Below are 16,414 nucleotides of genomic sequence, written 5' to 3'. Positions count from 1 at the left end.
TGATCATCGAAATAAGGGTTGGAATATAGTCTGTTAATTGGTCTTCATTCTTCTATTCAAATAGAAACCCACACCTTCTGGTGAAAAAATCCTGTTTGACACTTCCAAATCCCTTACGTCTGAAACCCTTCTAAAAGATACTAGATATAACAAACTGTCAATTTGTGTGATAATAATTTTAAATCTAGTAAATCACTTGCGCCCAAGTTATCCAAATACTTCAACACTTTGGTCACATCCCATATTGAATTATATCTAGAACCAGCAGTTTTGAGATTCTTATACTCCTCATAAGTCTCCTCACCAGGACATCCTTATCCAATTAAATGCAAAATATCAGACTATGACCAGCAGCAATTGTCGAGCAATGAACATTGATTTTCGTAGAAGTCAAATCTTTTCAAAACATTTCAGACAAATAATTCCCTAACTCCACGATAACCTCTGAAACAGGATCAGAAAGCTTTTCACACACCAGCAAAACCATTTGTGCCATGCCAATTTATACATCTTATGGGTTCCAGCAGCCCAAGAGTGCCTGATAAGACTTGATGGCCCTTGTGAAGGTCCTGGCGCCTCCCACACTCTCCTGAAATTTTCCATGCCATTATAGCCATCTGACCTTCTAGCACTTAATTGTGTAGTTCTCTTTTTGGGCCCAATAAGATCTCTGAAAACACTGGCAACAGGATTGGGTAATCCACCATCTTTAGCAATATAGTGTACCAAACCTGCGACTTCCAAAATGGTGTCACCAACACCACAGTCTGCTTCCACTAGCGGACCATCCATCATAGCTACTTGTGTTATCACTGAAAAGGGGGGGATTCGCATCCCCTCAGACCTCTCCAATCCTGCCTGAAAGCATCTATTCTATAGGGGTGGGCGGAATTTGCGTAGTCGCATTACGCAAAGTTCAGCAAAACGGTAAAAAATCTCTGCGAGCCACCCAGAATTCCGCAAGCACGCGGAATTGCTTGTTTCGCCCGTTCGCAATGCGTTTTTCATGTTCGGAGATGCTGTCTGCATGTTCGGGGGGAAATATCAAATTCAGCCATGCGGTCCCAGTCATCTTGTTTCACTTGTTCACCCGCTCGCGATGCGTGTTTCCTGTTCGCGAATGGGGATGTCTGATGGAGCATCTGAATGATGTGTTCACGATCGCACACTCTCGCGGGATCACGCGGCTGGCTACCAAAATCTTGTGGTGCACGCAAACGGATAGGAAAACTCAGTGGTGAATGCAGGGATCCTGGTAAGTCTAACCTGCACGTGCGAACACTAATTTTGAAAGCGCAAACAAGGAGAAATGTTCGCTACACCACGGATCGCGGAATTTTCACCAATTCCTCATTCTCCGCGGAACAAGGAATTCCCCAAAGTCCGTGATTTCCGCGAGCGGACCGAAATTTACCGCCCAGGTCTACTATCCTCGCAGATTGTAGATCCGATGGCAAACTGTAAAACATCTTTAACTGGGTATTCAACCTGTCTGCAAACAGATCCACCTGGAAAGAACCTCACATTTCCATGAACTTCAAGAAAACCCCTCTGTCCAAAGTCCAATTGCTTGGATTCCTGTGGCTCCTAGAAATTCAATCTCCCTCGACATTGCTCAGACCTGGAATATGTTCTGCCTGCACATAAATGTTGTGGTTCAAACAGTATTCCCAAAACAACTTGGCCAAGTTTGACAAATCCTTTGATTTTGGGCCCCCTAACTTGTTCACATACCTCACAGCCGACACATTGCCCATCCTTAAGAGAATTGAACACCTCACACTGTTCTTTGTAAAGCTCTTTATCACAAAGGATCCCACCAAACGTTCCAAACAACTTATCTGTAAATTGCTCTCTCTCTGACCACAAACCTCCGACAGAAGTTGAACTACAGTTTGCCCCCCAACCTGTCAAGCTTGCATCTGATTCTTTGACCCAATCTGGTAAAGTCCCAAAAATGGCTCTCCCATTCCATGCTTCATATTTTTTAACCATCAACAAAGTTCTTCCTTTGCCACCTCTGAAAAAGCCACTTCTTCTGAATATCTCAACCCCTGTCTCAGATGTTTGGTCTCCAATCTCTGAAGAGCACGATAATTGAAAGGTCCTGGAACAATAGCTTGAATTGTGAAAGACACGCCTATCACTTTTGCTAACATCCTCAGTGATATTTTTTCCCAAATCAAAATATTTCTTATTTCCTTTCTTATACATTTTAATTTCTCATTTGGAAATCTCAAATGACCCTGTACAGTGTCTATCATAAAGCCTAAAAACTGAGTCACTTGAATCAGAATCAGACATGATTTCTGTCTGTTCACCACAAAACGCAGGTCCTCCAACAATGATACTGTCATCAGAGTATGTTCCAACCCCATTGATCTCTTCTGATTCATTAAAAGGATGTTGTCTAGATAAATATTCAGACGAATACCCTATTCCCTCAAGTAAGTTGCCACCGGTCAAAGTACTTTAGTGAAACCCCAAGGAGCCAAGGATAGACCGAATGGCAGACATACAAACTTCCACATTGTTCCACCCCACCTGAACTGGAAATATTTTTGATGGGGTTCCCAAATAGGAATCGTCAAGTACGCATCTTCCATATCCAATCTTGTTAGCCAATCCCACAATAGTAGGACATCCCTAGGCAAACCTTCCATTTTGAAATGGTGATATTCCACCCAATCGTTCAAATTTTTTAGATTTATTTCGGTCTATCCTTTGGGCCAGGGTGTGCCTCAGGGCTCGTCCCTGAGCCCGACCCCTTTTAACCTGTATGTAGCGCCTGTTGCCTGCATTGTAGAGAACCATGGCCTTCAGATAGTATCCTATGCCGACGATACGCAGCTGGTCATCTCCCTGTCGCACGCGCCCTGTCTTGCGGCAGATAGTTTCCGGTCGTGTATGAAAGATCTTGCCGACTGGATGGCTATGAACTGTCTGAAACTCAATGGCAGCAAGACAGAGGTGCTTGTGGTGGGGAGAGACCAGTCTGCTTGGTCGTTGGCTTGGTGGCCATCCTGTCTGGGGCCGACCCCCACCCCCTGTCAGGAGGCAAAAAACCTGGGGGTGTGGTTTGATGCGGGTCTCACCTTTGGGCCCCAAATCAACCGTGTGGTGGGTATGTGCTTTGGAGTCTTAAAAAGGCTGAGGAAAATTCTGGAACTGCTGCCCACGGAGGCCCGTAAAACCCTGGTACATGCACTGGTGACCGCAAGGTTGGATTATGCGAACCTGCTGTACCTGGGGGCACATGGGAAAAGTTTCAGTCGCCTTCAAGTGCTGCAGAACGCGGCAGCACGCCTGATCCTCAGGCTGCCCAAAAGGGCGCCCTCGAGGGAGGCCTTGCAGAGGCTACACTGGCTCCCCGTGAGGAGCAGAGTAGAGTACAAGGCCCTTTGCACCTGCCATCGTATCTTGAATGGCAGGGCACCTCGGCCACTGCAGAGCCTGATTGAGCCCTATGAACCTGCTCGAGCACTAGGATCTACGGGTGGGGGACTGTTAAAAATCCCCAAGGTGAAGAAAGCCCGCATAGGAGGTAGATGGTTCAGGTATTTAGCGGCAAATCATTGGAACAAACTTCCGGTGGAGCTACGACTAGAACCGACAGAAACTAGGTTCCGTGCTAAATTAAAAACATACCTATATGTCAGGTAGACTGCCCGCCCCTCAGTTAAAATCCCAGCTTCCGCCTCTCTCACCATAGGGCGGGGACACGCCAGTGTGCGTAACTCAGCGCTTTACAAATGCCCCTATTATTATTATTATTATTATTACTACAAGTCTCATTCCCTTGTCTTTTTTCGGCACCAGAAATATATTGTTCACAAAACCTATTTGAACTTACCTCACTTCTACGATAGCTAATTCTTCCACCAAATCCTGCACCTCCTTGTTCACTAATTCTGTTAGTTCTATGTTGGACCTTATCATTTCTGGAATTTGAAACTGACTAGGTTCTCCTACAAAATCTATGTGATATCCCCTCGCCGTTTCGAACACCCAAGGATCTCCTGTTACCCATGTCCAGTTGCTGAAAAGCTGAGCAAGTCTGCTGCCCAGTTTTTTTGGGGGGGATAACAAAATAGTCTAGACGTACCACATCCACAAGCACAACATTCTCCTCACAATCATTTTCCTTTAGCTCCTTGTCTTTGATAGTAAAGCCCTCCTGATTGATGTGATGTTTGATACAGGTTTGGTTTGAACCCCCTTGTAAATTAGGTCCTAGTAATACCTTGTTACTGACCGGAGAACCGAGCCCTCGTACGCCCGGCCCAGCCTAAAACATGCCTATTGAAGCCTTTTTAGTCTCTCTTTGGGATTTTTGTAGTGAACTGAAAGCACCCACGTTTCGACATTTTCTTTATAAATGCATCCTCACACAATAAACTATTCGCTGCTGGCCCTTCCTCATTATTGGTTAGCTGAACCAGTTTTGGGTCTATCTTTAGAAGGATGCCTTTCCTTTACTCAACCGATATGGCAGTATAAGCATTCCTAAGAGACAAGCAGCTCGCAGTATCCATTTTCTCAGTTCCTCCACGTTAAGACGTGACTTTCACACAAAGGCCTCCTCTGTCATTTACATTTTTTGTGCTTGTTAATGGGCCTTATAAATCCAACAATATATCCTGACACATTGTCAGAATAGATTGCTGGATTTATAAGGCCCATTATAAATGGGGTACGTGACACCTTTACTGGGGTCACGTCCCCCTTTGCCAATAAATGCAATCATTCTAGGGTTTGCATAACTTTATTGGCTAACATGGGTCTAGGGCATTCTGACTTAAGGCATATTCTAACGTCTTTCAGGATCTGCTTCCTTAGCCACAACCTGCAAATACTCAGCCACATGAGCAACTTGTGCCCATTCCAGTGAAAGCGGATGCTTTCTCAATGCAGGGTCAAACATGAAACCACCAAGAGGATCGAGAAGCGCTCCATTGTGTTCATCAAAACATTTTCCGAAGTCATTTATCTTCTCTGTCACAACCCCTTAACCGTTATCTGTGTCAAAATCTGATGAGCAGCTTAATTCTACTTCCGCGCTCCCCGAGGAGTCGTCACAGTGCACAACTGAATGTTTGCGTTCTTTTATATCTTGTTTGCTCTTCCCTGGACCCTTAACTTGGTCCCCTTGTGTGTCCTCGACACCACCAATTCTCATACGCACAGAGTTTTTATTTTTGGATTCTGTATATTTTCCTCTCTTGGGCTGTGACACAGAGGATTCTACGTGTTTACGTTTTCTACTCATCCTACCTCCTTTCTTATTATGGGAACCATCCCTAGCTTACCAAAACCTTTTCTCATCAGAAACCATTCTCCTCCCTTGTAACAAAGTCTTTATTTTTTGTCCATCCTAGATTCTAAATCCTGTGTGACTTCTGAAGTATTCCTGAAATGTTGTCCTCCAAAGATACCTCCATACTGTTAGTGTTACTTTCCTTCACCATCCTAAGCACCATTAAGTACCCACAAAATGCTGTGAAACAATCCTTCCAAACTGTCAGCTGTTGTACCCCAAGCTAAGCCTTAACAATGTTGAGTCAACTGTAAAAATCAACTGTCATAAACCAGAGCTTTCAACTTGCATTAACATAGGAGCAAATTAGATGTTTCACAAGCCTCTAAAATGGCTGCCCAAACTTCACGTCAATGTGAGCTGACGTCTGTTGCATCCTGCTTTCATTTCTTATCAGTCCTTTGTTGTACAGTGCTTTGCTTCTTCCTTGGGCCAGCACTCTAGATCTCTCCTTGTGTTCTGGGTTCTGGAGTTCTCCTTCGCCCTGTTGGCAGTTGGAGCTCTGGTTGGACGAGGGGCTGACCTACCTATACCTGTGCTGCATTAAAGCCATTGCTTCACTTACCTGCTTGTGGAGTCATCATTCTATTTACAACATTTGGCGACTTGGACTGGTGAGGCGTCCGACCATTGTCTCTCCGTGTGTTGCTGCAGCCAAGGAAACCATTACAGTGCGGTAGAGCTCAAGAGCCCCTCAAGAACCCCGTGTGGACAGCGAGGACGCAGACATAGTTTTCAGTGTTGGCAGTGACTATTTTATCAAAAAAAAATAGTCCTTCGTGGAGTTTCCTGTCTCTATGGTCATTCTCTTCCTAGCGGTGATTGACGTCATACTCTCCAACGTCTCAGAACCCTGGTGAGTTGCTGTCTAATACGAACGCACCACTACAACTCAGGCGGCAGCGTCATCACGCAGGCGGCAGCGTCATCACCAACTCTGGCGGCAGCGTCACCAGCGTCACCAATCCTGCTCAACACGACTAGCGTCACAGAAACGCATAGCAACGTGAGTAGCGTGTCTCAAGCGCAGCTTCCTTGCGCGTAGACTCTCACTGTCAAGAGCGTCTGACGTGTCAATTACACGCACGACATAATCGGCCATTTTAAAAGTATCCGTCTCTAGTGTTGACTGTTTCCAGGGATACGCTCAGCGCGGAGCGTATAATATCGTTACTTGCCATTGGATCTTCACTACGTGTTGAAGTAAGCACACATTTAAAAACGTTTCTGCTTCTTACTGTGTGGTGAACTTTATTCTGCTCTTTACTCCATTTGTGGTCTTTATAGAATTTCCTCTATCCATGGCTCAATCAATTAATGTCGCCCTTCCTCCTCAATTTTTATCAGAGCCAGGCAATCCACTAATAGCCTGGGAGGACTGGATAGTCATGTTCAATAACTATATTGAAGCCCTAGATGGAGAGGACTATTCACCCAAACGTAAAAAAGCACTATTAATGACCACTTTGGGTAAAGAAGGACAGCGCCTTTTCAGATATTTACCACAAGAACTACCTGCAGGGTCACAAGCTGATCTAGATGAGTTTAAAGAGGCAGTAACAAGGTTAGAAACTCGTTTTGGCAAGGAAGAGAATCTTATTCTTCAGAGATATAAATTTTATAAAAATAAGCAATTGGCTGATGAAAGTATTGATGAATTTGTAGCAAGACTGCGCGAGTTATCGATTAAGTGTAACTTTGGCCAGATGGCGGACGAATTAATTAGAGACCAGTTAGTTGTACAAGCCAACAATAGAAAAGTTCAAGAACGCTTGTGGGCGGCCAAGAATCCAACATTGAAAGATGCCATAGAACTAGCTACGGTCGTGGAAGAAAGCGAAAAGTGTATGAAGGAACTGCAGAAAAGTGGCCTTGAGACTAAAGTGGCGGAAGTCTCCAATAAGAATATGCTTAGTGATAACAGCGATGATGAAGCTACAGCCATTGCAATTGTTAGGAAAAAAGGATATGTTCTTCAGAAAAAGAATGTGTTACAATCATCTTTTAGCAAAAATAGTCAAAAAATGTGCTCTAGGTGTGGTAGTTTTTCTCATTCTTCTGATGGGAAATTTTGTTTTGCAAACAACAAAGAGTGTCTGTGTTGTGGTAAGGTAGGACACTTCGCAAAAATGTGTAGAAATAAGAACAATTCAAGAATTACAGTCATTAATGAATGTGATGATTTGAGACGTGATGTTAACAAAATTTTGGTCTTGTCTGACACGGTTTGTTCGTGTAGCAACCAGAGAGGTAATCCTTTTAAGAATGACTTTGTTATTGATGGGAAAATCATTTCTCTCATGGTTGACACGGGTTCAAAATGGACCATAATTCCTTCTTCTCTATTGAAGAGTGTGTGGGGCGAAAGGGTACTAGAGACGTGTGACATCTTCCCGTCTGGCTACCAAGGTGAAAAGATTGATATGCTAGGTTTCTTTGAAGCTAAGATTGACTTCAAAGGCAGATCAACTTATGGTAAAATATATATATCAACGGATGGACCAGCAATCTTAGGTCGTCACCATCAATATGATCTGCACATTGTCGTTGATCCTAGATCTGATAATCCCATTTCGATTGTTTAGACCTCATCCTTGGAGGACATATTGGCCAAATATAGAAACGTTTTTAGGGACCAGTTAGGTGAACTTATAGGCTACTCACATCGCATAATCCTTAAGGAGGGCAGTTTACCTGTTCAACACAAGGTAAGGAGAGTGCCCTTTGCTTTACGGAATGAGGTCAAGGCTACCCTGGAGGAAATGCTATAAGGGGGAATCATTGAACCCATTGAAGCATCTCCTTGGGTTTCGCCTGTTGTGATCTCGCAGAAACCGGATAACAAGATCAGATTCTGTGTGGATCTTCGTTCCCTAAATAAGTGTGTTGTAGCCGATGTACTCCCTCTACCAAACATCGGTGAATTGGTATCAACTCTTAAAGGGGCAAGGTTCTTCAGTAAGTTGGACCTTAAACATGCCTACCATCAAATTTGTCTGGATGATAGCTCCAAGCATTTAACTGCTTTTATCACCAGTGAAGGCACATTCCAATTCACTAGGCTACCCTTTGGGCTAGTCTCAGCCGCTAGCGTATTCCAGAGACTTGTCTCTGAAGTTTTTAAGGGTCTTGATAAGATGCTGTATTTTCAAGACGATATCTTGATTTATGGTGATTCTCTACAAGAACACAATAAAATCTTACAAGATGTGTTACTTAGGGTGGATGAGGCTGGTTTAACATTAAGAAAAGAGAAGTGTGCTTTTCTGTTGAAAGAGATAGAGTATTTCGGATTTTGTTTGTCGGAAGAAGGCATTAAACCTAAGAAAAACTTACTTGAAGCCATTGAGCTAGCACCCTCCCCGGTTGATAAGGATCAACTTCGGTCCTTTATGGGCTTGATCGAGTTTTACTCGAAATTTGTAAGAGATTTCTCATCCAAGACTTCTTCCCTGAGATCCTTACTAAAAAAAGGTGTCAAGTTTTGTTGGACTACTGAGCACGAATCCTGCTTTAAGTTGATCAAAGGGGAACTTAAATCTGCAAATGTCCTCACCCCTTTTGGCACTGCTCGGTCCTCCATCCTGATGGTTGACGCCAGTGCCATTGGCCTTGGTGCAGTTCTCTTACAAAGACATGGGAGTGTTGAGAAAACCATAGCATTCGCGTCTAGGCCTCTGTCCACCTCTGAGTCAAACTACTCTGTAATAGAGCGTGAGGCTCTTGCCGCAGTCTGGGGAACAAGTTACTTTCGAACCTACTTGTGTGGCTACAAGTTTGTTCTGCGTACAGACCACAAACCTCTTTTAAATGTTCTAGCTCCTGGTGGGGCTGGTAAGGGTTCTCCAAGGTTGGCGAGACTGGCCTCTCGCTTACAGGACTATCAGTGTGAGATCGAATTTGTTCATGGGTGGAAGAATATCCAAGCGGATTGTCTGTCTAGGCTCCCTATTCCTTCCACTTGTTGTGGTTCTGAGATCACGTCTGATGATCTTGCGGTTGCTGTGATGGAGGATGTTTTGTTGGTGGGTGGTGGTTCATTTTCCCGTGATGAATGGTCCAAGGGCATGGAGGAAGATCTGACTTTGAAGGCTGTTATCAGTCTTGTTTCTAATGGAACAAGGAGGGAAAGTACTGTTAGTCCTTCAGTCAGACCCTTCTTGAAAATTTTGGATGAACTTTCTTTAGAGGGAAAAGATGTTTTGATGCGAGGTGATCGCTTTGTCCCTCCTAATCAATTAAGAAGGAGGATTCTAGACTTGGCCCATGAGGGACACTTGGGTCAAAGTCTCACTCAACGTCGTGTCAAACAGAACTTTTGGTGGCCCTCTATTGATAATGATGCAGTCGATTGTGTTTTGAAGTGTAGTTTCTGCAGGGAAGGCGAGAAGCGCCTCAAAGTTTTGGGCTCTCAGTCCACACATAAAATTGTCTTTGAGAATACTCCCTGGCATAGTGTCTGCATAGACTTCATAGGCCCCATGGGTGAACTACCTACTGATCACCGTTTCGCAATTGTTCTAATCGATTGTTTTTCAAAATGGCTGTGTGTACAATTTGTAAAAGAGATCACTACTGATGCCACCATTAAGTTTTTGAAGGGTATTTTTATCAGCGAGGGCCATCCTTCTGTCCTCATTTCAGACAATGGGACTCAACTCACGTCCTCGAAAATGACTTCTTTTGTTAATGATTGTGGCATCAGGCATCAGAAGACTAGTCTTTACAACCCACAGGGTAATGGCCTTTGTGAAAGAGTGAATCGCCTTGTTAAGGGTGTGATTCAGATGTTTGTAGAGACTGGTTGTTTTTCAGATGAGCGTGTCCAGGAACTGGTCTGGGCTTACCGCTCCACACCACATAAGAGTGGTGAAAAGTCTCCTTTTGAACTAATGCGTGGTCGCTCACCAGTAACTAAATTGACCCCTGCTTGGTTGAAGGGCTCTGGTGGCGATGTGCCCTTAATTCATGACAGTACCCCCTTGCCCATCTCCGTGGGTGACCTGGTTAAGGTTAAGCGGGGAGACTTGCTAAGGGTCTTAGCAAGTTTAGGGGTCCCTACAGAGTCAAGAAGGTTTTTCCACACTTCATTGTCTTGGCCAATGGTGAAAGTTGGAATTATCGGAGGGTAGCACTCTACCAGAAGCGTAAAGATTCTTCTTCTGATGACCTGTTTCCTACTCAGCTTGATGGTTGTAATGGTTATTTACTGTCCTCTGGTGGTCCTTCCTCTCCCATCCCCTTGCCAACTGGACGGGGGGAGGTGGGTGGTGGCGATGCCTCCACATCTTTATGTACATATCATAGTGGTTCTGTGGTTGATTCCGCTCCTGCCTCTCTTGTTCCTGCTTCTGTACCTCGTGCTCCTGTTTCTCCTTCCTCTTCTTTGGTTGATGTCGGTTTGAGGAGTTCTCGCTCCCGTCGCCCACCCATGTACTTGAATGACTATGTGCATTAATGTTTCTTTCCTTTTCTTGTGTTTTCTTTCCTTGCAAAGGGGGGAGATATGTTGTACAGTGCTTTGCTTCTTCCTTGGGCCAGCACTCTAGATCTCTCCTTGTGTTCTGGGTTCTGGAGTTCTCCTTCGCCCTGTTGGCAGTTGGAGCTCTGGTTGGACGGGGGGCTGACCTACCTATACCTGTGCTGCATTAAAGCCATTGCTTCACTTACCTGCTTGTGGAGTCATCATTCTATTTACAACATCCTTCTTTAGTGTTTGTCATTACTTGCTCAGCAGGCATCTATGATGTCACATAGTGTTCCAATTGTGTATGCTTGAAAGCAGGGACAGTTACATTTGAGGCTGAGCTGGAATCCATCTGCTCCTGGTGGGGTTTCTATTATTGGATCCACTTTATTCTATTTTATCTACCTGACCTGAATCTTATCTTCAATAAACCTAAGCTGTTTCATATACTGGACTTAAGGACTTCAATTTGTTACAACGTCCCAACAAAAGTCTCCTTTCTATGTCTACCACACTGAACCTGTACCGAGATCGCAGAGTCACTTCTCCGACTCTCTCATCACACATGCATCAGCATCTATTAATAGAGCCACCCACAACACGCACAGGAATATTCCGCATGTCTCCTACACGCGACTCTTAGCTGGACCTCTCCCGAGCACAGCAAGCTGGCGGTCTTTGTCTGCAAGATGGACCTACAAGGCCATTACACGCAAGAGCACTCAGTGGGGATATCGCGTTTGAAGTCTCATGGGCACAAGCGGCTAGCGTGCACCACACACCTCAAGGAATCAAGTAAGGCATGACTAATACATGTTTTGATTGATATAAAAAGTGACTTAAGTTAACATAATCAGATACCATATAAACAGAGTTCGGGAAAGTGACCGTAAAACAAGAATGCTCGCTCATATATGATACAGGTTTACCACCCTCGATCACAACATACTCTTACCACAACAACCATCAACTTTTGAGCAACCATCAGTCAAAATACAATTTCTACAGTATTAATCAAGCAGTTAATTCATTGTACTTATCTGTTCTGCGAGAGCCAAAACAGAAGGTAAGAGATTAGACTGTTCTAGCCTTTTAATACTTTGAGATTTAGTCACACGTGTTCTAAGTTCTTTAAAGTGGCTGAGCGGTAGTAATAAAAAGGAAGATTGCAATAATGTTAGCCTCCGGTCTTGACATAAAATCAATGCAGGAAGGGCAGGCTTGTAATTTTCTCCATCCTACTAACCTGGACCCTACTTTCTGACACCTCGTGACAGTTTTCTATTTTTTGTTTTTGCTGGCTGATATAAAAATCATGATTGAGGTGAGTAATCCCTGTGTACTGTTTTAAATTTAAAAGGAAGTTGATGCCTATAACTCTGGCACACCATGGGGCTTATTAGGATAGCGGATTTTCCGCATCCTCTGGGCCGGCGGAAGCCACCGCCGGCCCGGAGGATGCGGAAAAACCGCTCCGGACCCACCAAAGACCCACTGCCACATTAGAATGGCTGGTGGGTCCTGGTTTCAGTCCGCTGCTTTTCCGCCGCAGTTGGCTTACAACCGCGGCTGAAAAGCTCTAATATGGAGGCGGTGTCTCTCAGACACTGCCAGCCATATTAGGATGGGTTTCAAAACATGCTTTTCCGCGGCGGGTTTTCCGCCGTGGAAAAGCATGTGCAACTTCACTGCAGGGGCCCGTTGCGGCCCCTGGGTGAAGGGGGGGTGAGGGGTGCACATGGTACCCCCCTGCATTTGTATGCAGAAATCGGCAGGCACCGCACAGTGCCTGCTGCTTTCTGCATACAAATGCAATGTATGTATTTTTACCATTGCGGCGGGTGCAGCTTGAAGCCGCACCAGCCGCAATAGTAAAAATAGAGGATGTGACCGCCACTGCACAGGAGGGAACTTCGCAGGCCATGCGGAGGTTCCCTCCTACTCTGGGGTCGCGGACTGACGCAAGTCCGTCCACAATCCTAATAGGCCAACATGTTAGAGAATGCTGCAGCCTTGCCAATGAGTTGTTTGCTTGGCACCTAGAATGAAATTTCACAGTTACAACATTTTGAGGTAAAACCTACAATAGCACATGCACGGCATACACTGTGAATTGTGAAACACTATTGTTTACAATAAAGGGCTTGGAGCCCATCCATTACTTACCATTTGTAGACTTCAGTGTCACTCTTCTTTGCTGCCTCCTAATTGGTCAGCGCCGCCACGCACCACTTCCATTCCTTTCAGGGGAACAGAGACCAAGCACAGATTGATTCAACCTAATCAGTGCCTTTCCGATGCTTCACCCACAATTGAGGTACTATTTCTTTTTCTCCCCACCCTCTCCTGTCCTCCGTCTGACAAGCTTTCAAATTACAGTTGAATGTCATATTTTTTGCTATGCCATCTAGAAGTCTAAGATCACCTCCTCCTCTTCCCTCCAAAGCTCACTGGGTTCTTTAGAGTTGAACTGCAGCTGTTTATAATACTTATCTTCCACTGATGTGTTAAACTGCTCACTAGTGCGCACTTAATTTTAAAATTATTTACTATATAGAACTATACTCGTCCTTTGGAATGTGAAATATATATATATATTTAACTCAGAACATCAAGATTTTTTTTTGGGTGTAATACAAATTGTCCGATGTAAGCAGTTTGAGCATTTCTACCTTCCATCGGACTACATTATCGTAAAAATGTTTTTCTCTAGTGCCAGCTGGTCTCTGTGTTGACTCTGTAAGCTGAGTCAAACTCTGCTCCTGGGGAGGAGTGGCTAGCTGTTGCTTTTTAGGTTTGGCTGCACAGCACTTGCACTATGCTTAAGAAATCTATTGTTTTTAATATAAACTTAAAAGAGACTAACATTCCACCTTCTCTCTTTCCTGGCTTCTCACTATCCAGACCCGGCGTGAAGGGTAGGCATAGCAGGCTTCGGCACAGGCAGTTAGAACCCAAACACATTGGCTTCACGCCCGATGCCAGATCCGCCGGGTACTGTTGACACCCCTTTACCCTAACCCCTAGGTAGGAACAGTGTCAGACAGTAGTACAACTAATGTGCCTTGTTTAAACTGATACTTATTAATAGATCATGTTTAGTAGATTGTAGTTTCCCTATAGGTCCTGAAGAATCGCAGTCAACAAACTAGATGCGAGAAACATGTCGACCACACCTTTTGCACCTTTAGCCCTGGATCACTCTGGGAAACTATAGTTCTCACGAGTACCGGCTATCCCTGATTTTACTTGTGGCAGAGGACTACCAGAATAAAATTGTTTCCGGTACCTTGAGCCACATTTTACCCTCACCCACACTTTCTACTCTTTCCTGGCCCCTCACCCGCACTTCACCATAAGGCAGTTGAATAAAAGATCTCCGATAAAGAGCCCCTCCTTGAGGTGAGCCTGTTGGGCATTGCACCGCCTGCCCAACGAGGAGCATTGCCGATGATGAAGCATGACACTCGCAAGGGTGTGTGAGGCCATTATATCCAACAAATTGGATACCCAGGGGTGGTCGTCCAATTGAGCACCAGCCCCTCCCTAGTGACTGTTACCTCCCTTCCTTTTCTCCCTCTATTCCTTTTAGGAACAGCCCAGTCACCTCTTTGTTGTCTCCGTGCTTGGGGCTACTACTGTGGCCGGACCTTCCATTCCTTTCCCTGTGAATGGTAATATCAGCCCTACTGGGTCGCAACTGATCCCATTCTTTCCCCTACATATTTTTTGCTATGCCATCTAGAAGTCTAAGATCACCTCCTCCTCTTCCCTCCAAAGCTCACTGGGTTCTTTAGAGTTGAACTGCAGCTGTTTGTAATACTTATCTTCCACTGATGTGTTAAACTGCTCACTGGTGCGCACTTAATTTTAAAATTATTTACTATATAGAACTATACCCGTCCTTTGGAATGTGAAATATATATTTAATTCAGCACATCAAGATTTTTTTGGGGTGTAATACAAATTGTCTGATGTAAGCAGTTTGAGCATTTCTACCTTCCATCGGACTACATTATCGTAAAAATGTTTTTCTCTAGTGCAAGCTGGTCTCTGTGTTGACTCTGTAAGCTGAGTCAAACTCTGCTCCTGGGGAGGAGTGGCTAGCTGTTGCTTTTTAGGTTTGGCTGCACAGCACTTGCACTATGCTTAAGAAATCTATTGTTTTTAATATAAACTTAAAAGAGACTTACATTCCACCTTCTCTCTTTCCTGGCTTCTCATTGGCTCTTGTGCGTGCCACTTACCTTTCCTCAATTTCTATTGGCTGTAGCATATTTTCCTGCACTTACTAATGCTTGTTTCTCGTCTGCTTTTCGTATTAGTTTCCCGCCACCGAAATGCTGTTAACATCCGATTTGGTGGTACTATATTTTCATAAAGTTTGGCCTTTTACTCTTACAGCATTTGTATATAACAATTTATCACCAGTAGAGATTAAGTGATTTGCATAGAATCACAGGATGTTGCACTGCGCCTCAAAGACTCAAATCGGGATCCCCAGCTCTGGAGTCAGCAGCTCTGGCCACTGCACCACACCTTACCCCCTGATGTTGAAGTTACTCCCTATTTATAAGGCAGTAAATTGTCCCAGTCACCTACCTTTAAAAATACACACTTAGGAGTTTCTTCCTTATCTAATATTCTTAGATCCACTGAGATCTTCGGGTAATTTTATTTATTTATTTATTTATTTATTTATTTATTATAAAGTTTTGTATAGCGCGAACAAGACCCGTGGGTATCAGAGCGCTTAACATGAGAGAGGAAAAGGGTTAACATATATATAAACAGTAAGCGAGCAACCGCTGTGAGGTAGATGATATATATATTCGTAATACCTGTGAACGTTAGCGTAAATAAATATGCCATGACTAAATTAAAAACAAAAGCATGTATATATAACAAATATGAGGTAGCTCGGTATAGGTTCATGAAAGATGCTGTTAATTTTTGTAGAAACAAATGTGTTTGGTGGTGTATGTCAAGAAGTTACTTACTTTTCTTCTTTCATCTAGAAGTTTGCCTGGAGGCAGTCAGTCTTAAGTAGTCTTCACGGTTCATACGTTTGGTGGCTTGGTTGGCATGGGGGAAGAAGGTAACTAGGTTAGTCTGACATGTTTGAATTAAGCTCGCTCTTTTTATATGTGAGGGGCTTGTGTATGAGGCAGCAGCTTTGGTGCTATAGTTAAAAAAGGCTCCAGCCTTTTTCTATTTTTCATTTTACACAATGTAAATTTTTCCAGACATTGTTAGTTGACCTGTTTGAAGTTCAATTCTCAGAAGTTTATGAAAATTAAGTGGGACACAGCCTTTTGACAGTTTATGTGTTCATGTTACCCCCACCACTGATATGGTTCTGTGGGTGCTGCCCCAATGGAACTGGTTATATCGATGGTGATCTTTCTTACCCTCACCTCTGGTCCTGCCCCCTAGCCCCTGATACAAGAATCGACTGCACCCTCTTCTACATACTAATTAACTAATCACGCAGCACAGCCAGTCGCCTTGCTCCGTTGTGCGATAGGGAAAGGACATAAATGCATCATAGTTAGCATTGTATGGCACATTCCTGTCTTTTCATTGCGCTGGTCCACAATGTGCTGCCTAGTGCCAACGCAGGCACCCTT

At 44.1% G+C, this 16,414-nt stretch overlaps 1 pseudogene; it reads left to right on the top strand.

The window, feature by feature from the left end:
* LOC147709402 (uncharacterized) overlaps positions 1-16,414 on the top strand; it is a 37,401-nt pseudogene that overhangs the window by 15,587 nt on the left and 5,400 nt on the right.

Source organism: Lissotriton vulgaris, chromosome 6, assembly GCF_964263255.1.
Source record: "Lissotriton vulgaris chromosome 6, aLisVul1.2, whole genome shotgun sequence".
NCBI lineage: Eukaryota > Metazoa > Chordata > Amphibia > Caudata > Salamandridae > Lissotriton > Lissotriton vulgaris.
Note: the sequence above shows the minus strand (reverse complement) of the source record. Positions and strands in the feature narration are given on the sequence as shown.